A 7,715-nucleotide genomic window follows, 5' to 3' on the forward strand; every position below is an offset into this window, starting at 1 on the left:
AAAAAAAAAAAAAAAAAAAAGCCAAATATTTCTTTTCTTTCATGTCTCTTTTGAAAGGAAAAAGTAAATAAATTTAAATCTCATTTTTTTTTCCTTTCTCCATGAGTACATTCCTTAAGTTCAAAGGAATTTTTAACAAATATTTAATTTAATGTCTAACAAATATTTAATCATTAGTGATCCTCATGTGTATGTTAAAAAGAATTCTCAGTAACATTCTCTTTTATTTCCTTTTTATATTCACCGATACTTAAGGCTTTCTTCATACGTTGCAAATTTCATACTTAGTATAATAACTGGACAATGTTGATGTTCTCTAAATATTGATTGCATGAATAAATTATTATTTCTATTATTGTTATATCTACATAGCAAAATATTTTATAACAAGTAAAAGAAAAGCAAAAAGCTTCATTCAATTAAAAAAAGAAAAATTCATTTGTTGAAGCCACAAAAGTAAAAAAAAAAAATAACTGAATATCCGTACATTAAAATAGAAACTTCTAGACTTTCACAAAGTTAAAATTGTTCTCATTCTCTTAAAAATAATAATCAATTGATTATTATGTAGATGACCTTTCAATCAATATTATTTTCAAAGTTTCATTTTCTATACAATGAACTAGGAAAAATACCAGATTTCTAAGGCCCAGACCTGAGTGAAGATAAAAAGTCACACTACCCCCAAATATTTATATATGAAGAACAAATGCAGCCTTGACTAGACTCTCCAGGCTGCCAGCTTTAAATCAAAAATGAATCAAGTGTTACCTTTGAGGAAAATTCTTGATTTTATTTCACCAGCATCCCCAAGGGCAGGGGTGGAAAGCTCAATAAATACTTGTTGAACTGACTTTCAGCACTTTGAGAAAAGTAACTCTTTTGGGAATTGATGTTTCACTTCTCCCTCAATTTTTCACATTTCTCACCTCAAAATAAAAATATAAAGAGAGAACACTATTTTAAATATTTTCTGTACATTTTCTAACGTTTTCTTAAATACTCACTTTTTATAGACAGCTTAGTTACTATTTTTAGTTTTTATTGGTTTAATGACAGATAAAGGGAAGAAAAATATATTAAAAGATAATTTAAATAGAAAAGTAAAAGCAAGGAAATACTTGGAGAAATGGAAAAGCTTCCCAGGAAGTGGCAAGGGGTTTTCTCCTCACATGAAAATTGCTGTGGAATCAATTCTGATGAATAGCTACCCTACAGGACAGAGTAGAACTGACCCATAGGGATCTGCAGGCTGTAAATCTTTACAAAACTGGACTGTTACATCTTTCTGCTGTGGAGCTGCTGGGGGGTTCGAACAGCTGATTTATAAGTTAGCAGCCTATAGTTTAACCACTGTGCCCCAGTTGTGTTTCCTTTTAACATGAAATTACGAGTTCATATATTTGTAAATACACTCATACACACACACGTACACACGTTTGGAATTCTTATGTTGTCACAAATGGAATATGCAATATTTTAGAATTTTTCACTAGGTTAGTTTCATGATACACTTTCAAATTGCAGAAGTTATTACCTTTGGGAATTTTTAAATTCCATAAACATTTAATAAATATCTGTTAAAACCATTTTCCAGAAAATAGTTTACTTCAAAATTATAAACTATTGAAATACGCTTAGTTTTCTTATACAAAATGCACAAAACTATCTGCCTTTATTAAAAACATCTGAATTGACTTTTAGAAAGCTATTAATTATTATATTACTTATAGTATTTGTAGGTCTCAGAAATTCTGATTATTTCAATTTTACAATAATAACAAATAGTTGGGAAATGAGGAGCTGTGAATTTGTTGGAAAACAGTGAGAATTCTATGTATTATCAGTGAATGTACAAATATAATTTTTTGTTATTGTCAGGTGTCAAAGAGTTGGCTCCGACTCATAGTGAGCCTGTGTACAACAGAACAAAACACTGCCTAGTTGTACATCATGCTCACAATCCTTGTTATTCTTGAGCCCACGCTTACAGCCACTGTGTCAATCCATCTTGTTGAGGGTCTTCCCCTTTTTTTGCTGACCCTCTACTTTACCAAGCATGATATCCTTCTCCAGAGAGTGGCCACTTCTGATAACATGACCAAAGTATGTGAAAAGAAGTCTGTTCATTCTTATTTCCAAGGAACATTTCTGTTGCACTTCCCAGGCAAATTTGTTCATTCTTCTGGCAGTTCATGATATTTTCAGTGTTCTTGGCTAACACCAACAATTCAAAGGCATCAATTCTTCTTTTGTCTTCTTTATTCATTGTCCAGCTTTCATATGCACATGAAAATACCATAGCTTGAGTTAGGTGTATCTTAGTCTTCTGAGTGACATATTTGTTTCTTAACACTATAAAAAGTTTTTATGCATCAGATTCACCTAGTGTAATACAGCATCTGATTTCTTGATTGTTGCTTCCAAGGGCGTTGATTGTAGATCCACATAAAATGAAATCCCTGACAACTTCAATTTTGTTCTTCATATATTGTGATGTTGTGTATTGGTCCAGTTGTGAGGATTTTTGTTTTCTTTGTGTTGATCTGTAATCTATACTGAACACTATTGTCTTTGATCTTCATCAGTAAGTGCTTCACCATCCTCACTTATAATTTGTTACTTACGGTATTTGGATTGATAATTTTCAATGGTTCCATGAATTTTCTTTATTTTGTTTTGCTAAAGCAAAGACATGATATTCTCAAAAAGTATAAAGTTGATTCTGTGAAGGCTGATATTTACTCCTAAAGCTGTTTCTTTGTTTTGAATTTCCATGCCATATTAGTCACAATGGAATGAACATAGCTTTCAAAAAACCATAAAATTTATCTCAACTTTTCTACTTTTGATAGATGTCATGTTGAGGACGGTGGCTGAGTAACTGATTATATATTTTGTGTCTATGTGGAATTGAATTAGTACATCCAGGACATCAGTGAGTTAACTGAAAGTTGTCATTAAGTGAGAATAATATAGGTGAGAGGTTTTTCTTTGGCAGTCAGTGTTTTAGTCAAAATATGACTTTGATTCCTTTATTCTGTTAAACAAAGATAAAAATGATTAAAGTAACTCAAAATATCTAAATTTTCATTAAAAAAAAGAATAATAAAGTTCAATGAAGCAAAATTTAAAATAAATAGAAAATATTCTGCACATCGAAAAACAGTAATGAGTATGCTCTTGTTTCCTATATACTGGGAAGTGTTAGCAAATGCTTCCAGTATCTGAAAAAGCTAAAAGTGGCAGTTCTCCTAATTGTATATCCAGTGAACAGTTTTGCACACTAAAATCATGTTCTCCAACATCTTTCCACACCAAAAGTCTAGCTACCTATTGGTGTATGCTCAGAATTCTAAGTGGATAATTAACCATTTTTCACTTTACATCTGTATGTTATCTACACATGCTTTTTTTTTTTTTTTCATTTCCACTGCTCGATAGAGAAAATTATTATTTAAATCTACATTGTGGCTATTTCTTTCTAATGAAAAATGATCTAACTTTTAATTTCCCTCCTTTCTTCCCTTCCTCCAACGGTGGAAGTCTCTGGGACAGAGTTGGTTTACTAATAATGAGTTACACTTACTAATAGCACCAGGCTTATTGATTCATAGTATTGGAACAAAAAACAAAACAGAACAAAATACTTCTTTCATCACAGTCTCTGAAGGAAACTCTTTAATTCCATGTCTACATAGGGCTTATTTGGCAGGCACAATTTATTTTCCATCATCCAGACATATGTCAATGTTCATAATCATGAGTTAACTCTCTGCAAGAATAAAACACATCTATCTATATTGAACAGTATGTGAGCAAATGCTGTTTTAATTGGGATGTAGTCATTTGATATTTCTCAAGTCTGTGCCATGTAGAATGGTCACGAGATCTCTACCCTATAAGCAATAGTGATTATTCATAATGTTGAGATATAAATATCAAATTTTGTAAATTTCCAAATCATACATTAAATGATGCATAACCTCAGGCCATCATAGCAATATGTCCTTCACACAGTCTATCATGGTAATTTTACAAGTTCTAGAGTATAGGAGCTCTGGTAGCATAGTGCCTAAGGCACTTGACTGCCAACCAGAAGGCTGGTTGTTCAAACCCACCAGACTCTCCTAGAAAGGAAGGTTGGACAATCTACTTCTGTAGTGATACTGCCTTGGAAACCCAAGGAGGGGTCGTTATGAGTTGGGACCAACTCAATGGCACATAACAACAACAACAAGAGTATTTATAACAGGAACACAGCTGGAGAAATAACTGAAAAGGATATTGCTAAATGTGTGGCAGAGAAGATAGGGAGAAACCTAAGCCTACTAGGGGTAATCAGAGTTCTACATAAAAATCCGTCTCTGAAAAGTGAAAAGGATGCAAGACTGAAGTGTGATTGTAATTAAGGAAGTTGGTGGTCAAAATGAAGCTTAGGGAAAAAACATCTTAGATAAGAAATTGTTTTTGTTTGTTTATGTAATCTACAAAATGGAAAAAAATACATTGGACGAGGTAAAGACAGACATTAGATAATATAAAAAAATATTTTCCTTTACGATCATAGATGTTTCATAGACTTCACCCAAACTGGATGAGAAGTACCTTCCTAATATTTGTTATGTTCTGATTCCAATTTTTTTTTTTTTTCATATAGCAGATAATTTCAGGGTAATGTGACATTGAATGACAAGGCTTCCCAAACTGGAAAAATTCATCATAAATTAATATATAGTAAGTCTGGTTCATGTATTGGTCCTTCCTACATCATACTAATATGAGTCAGTTCCTGCTTATATAAAGAGGCTTCAAATAAATTGATAGAACAGAGCAATAACAATCCCTATTATGCTTAATGCTTATTAAGTTAGAACATGTTTTGAAGACAACCAGACTCACTAGATAACATGAACTCTTCTCCTATTGTGATCCCTCTGGGGCAGGCAAAAGCAAAACCAAACTCATAGTCATTGAGTCTTCAGACTCATAGTGATCCACCCCGCTTGGGTTTTTGAGGCAGTATCTCTATGGCAGTAGATAGCCCAGTCTTCCTTCCGAGTTATTGTTATTATTGTCCAAGTTATTATCTTAATATTATTGGTATCTCTAGAACTGCATGTATGCCTTTACATATTTTTATATTGTTGTTAGGTGTCATTGAGTTGGTTCCAACTCATAGCAATGCAACATACAACAGCACTACACAGCCTGCTTCTGTGCCATCCTCACAATCTTTGCTACGCCTGAGTCCATCTTGGCAACCACTGTGTCAATCCATCCTGTTGAAAGGCTTTTGCTTTTCTGCTCATTTTCTGCTTTACCATTGTGTGCTTCTATAGGGATTGGTCCTTCCTGATAACAAGACCAAAGTATCAAGATGAAGTTTCATCATCCTTGCTTCTAAGGATTATTCTGGCTGTACCTCTTCCAAGAGATTTGTTTGTTCTTCTGGCAGTCCATGGTATACTTTACACTCTTCCCCAATGACCACAATCCCAAGGCATTCTTTCTTTTTTAGTCTTCTTTATTCATAGTCCAACTTTTGCATGAATAAAAGGCAGTTGAAAGTGCCATGGCTTGGATCAGGCACACCTTAGTCTTGAAAGTGACATCATTGTTCTTTGACACATTTAAGAGATTTTTGTAGCAAATTTGCCCAATAAAATACATAATTGGATTTCATGATTGCTGCTTCCATGGACATTGATTGTGGATCTAACTAAAATTAAGTTCTTCAAAACTTCTGTCTTTTCTCACTTATTATGATGTTGCTTACTGCTCCAGTTGTAAGACTTTTCTTCTCTATGTTCAGGTGTAATCCATACTAAAGGCTGTAGTCTTTTATCTTCATCAGGAAGTGCTTCAAGTCATCTTTATTTTCCGCAAGCAAGGATGTGTCATCTGCAGGTCACAGGTTGCTAACGAGTCATCCTCCAATCCTGATCCTGTGTTTTTCTTCATATAGTCCAGCTTCTTGGATTATATGTTCAGCATACAGATTGAATAAGTATGGTGAAAATATACAACCCTAACTCACATTCATCCTGATTTTAAACCATACATTATCTCTTTATTCTCTTTGAATGACAGCTTCTTGTTCTATGTACAGGTACCACATGAGAACAATTAAGTTTTCTGGAATTCCTATTATTCTCAATGCTATCCTTATTTTGTTATGATCCACACCATTAAAATGCCTTTGCCTAGTTAATAAAACACAGGTAAGCATCTTTCTGGTATTCTCTGCTTTCAACCAAGGTCCATCTGACATTAACTATGATATCCTTCATCTTATGTCCGTTTCTGAATTTGGTTTGAATTTCAGGCAGTTTCCTGTCAATATACTGCTGCAACTGTTTTAAATTATGTTCAGCAAAATTTTACTTGAATTTATTATTGTTCAATAATTTCTGCATTCTATTGAATCATCTTTCTTTGGAATAAGCACATGTATAGATCTCTTCCAGTCAAGAAACTACCTTCCAAATTTCTTGGCATAGATGCATGAGCACCTCCAATGCTGCATTCATTTGTTGAAACATCTCAATTAGCGGTCCATCAATTTCTGGAGCCTACATTTTTGACAAATAAGGTTTTCACATAGTAGGTAAAAATACAGTGCTGTGACATGATTAGATGAATGTTTCTATTAACTGTTTTGCTAAAAGTAAAATAGTATCAGTAGCTGCTCAAGCCTTTAATCTTAACCAAAAACATTCCTTAGGTCACTGTTATATATAAGGAACTTCTCCAGATAATAAGCCCTAATGATATAATGATAAGGAGCTCTGGTGGTGTAGCGGATAATGCATTTGTCTGCTAACCTGAAGGTCAGCAGTTCATAATCCACCAGCTGCTCCATGGAAGGAAGATGGGACGATCTACTTCTGTAAAGATTTACAGTCTCAGAAACCCAATGGGGGTCATTATGACTCAAAGTCGACTAGATTGATAACAATGAGGTTTTCTTGTTGTTGTTTGTTTTTTTATACAATGATTAAGCACTAAGCTGCTAACCAAATATTTGGCATTTCAACCCACCCAGTGACACCCACAAAGATTATAGCTAGTGACCATAATCTCATGGGACAGTAAACTCAATTAGTATAACATAATCTGCAAAGACAATGATCTACATTCTACTTTGGTGAGTAGCAACTGGGGTCTTAAATGCTTGTACAAGACCATCTCAGGTGCAACTATTGGTCTTTACCTCTCTGGAGCAAAGAAGAGTAAAGAAAATCAAAGACACATGAAACAAATAATCCAAAGGACTAATGGAGCATGTAATCCCCAGTCTCCACAGCTCTGAGATCAGAAGAACTAAATTATGCCCAGCTATTACTGCTTACCACTCTGAAAGTGATCACCATAAGAGGTCCTACATAGAGTGAGAGAAAATTTGGAAGAAAAATAAAAATTGTAATAAAGACCAGGCTTACAGGTCTGATAAGGACTGATAGAACCTTAAGTAACATGTCTTAAGACAATGGCCCTTAGACAGTCTTCCAGCAAGGAACTGAACTTAAACCCTGTGAATGAACTGGTGGCCAAAGGATAGACCTATAAGGTAAACAGTAACATCAAGAGACTATGCACTCATTGCAACAATCAATTATGTGAGATCCAAAAGAAGAATTTTTCCAGGGATAAAGCTAGGAAGTTGGGAGGGGATGGGAAGGAAGAATGAAGAGAAAGGGTGGACTTAGGGA

Source organism: Orycteropus afer, unplaced genomic scaffold, assembly GCF_000298275.1.
Source record: "Orycteropus afer afer isolate SDZICR_OR568_19922 unplaced genomic scaffold, OryAfe1.0 scaffold00022, whole genome shotgun sequence".
Taxonomy (NCBI): domain Eukaryota; kingdom Metazoa; phylum Chordata; class Mammalia; order Tubulidentata; family Orycteropodidae; genus Orycteropus; species Orycteropus afer.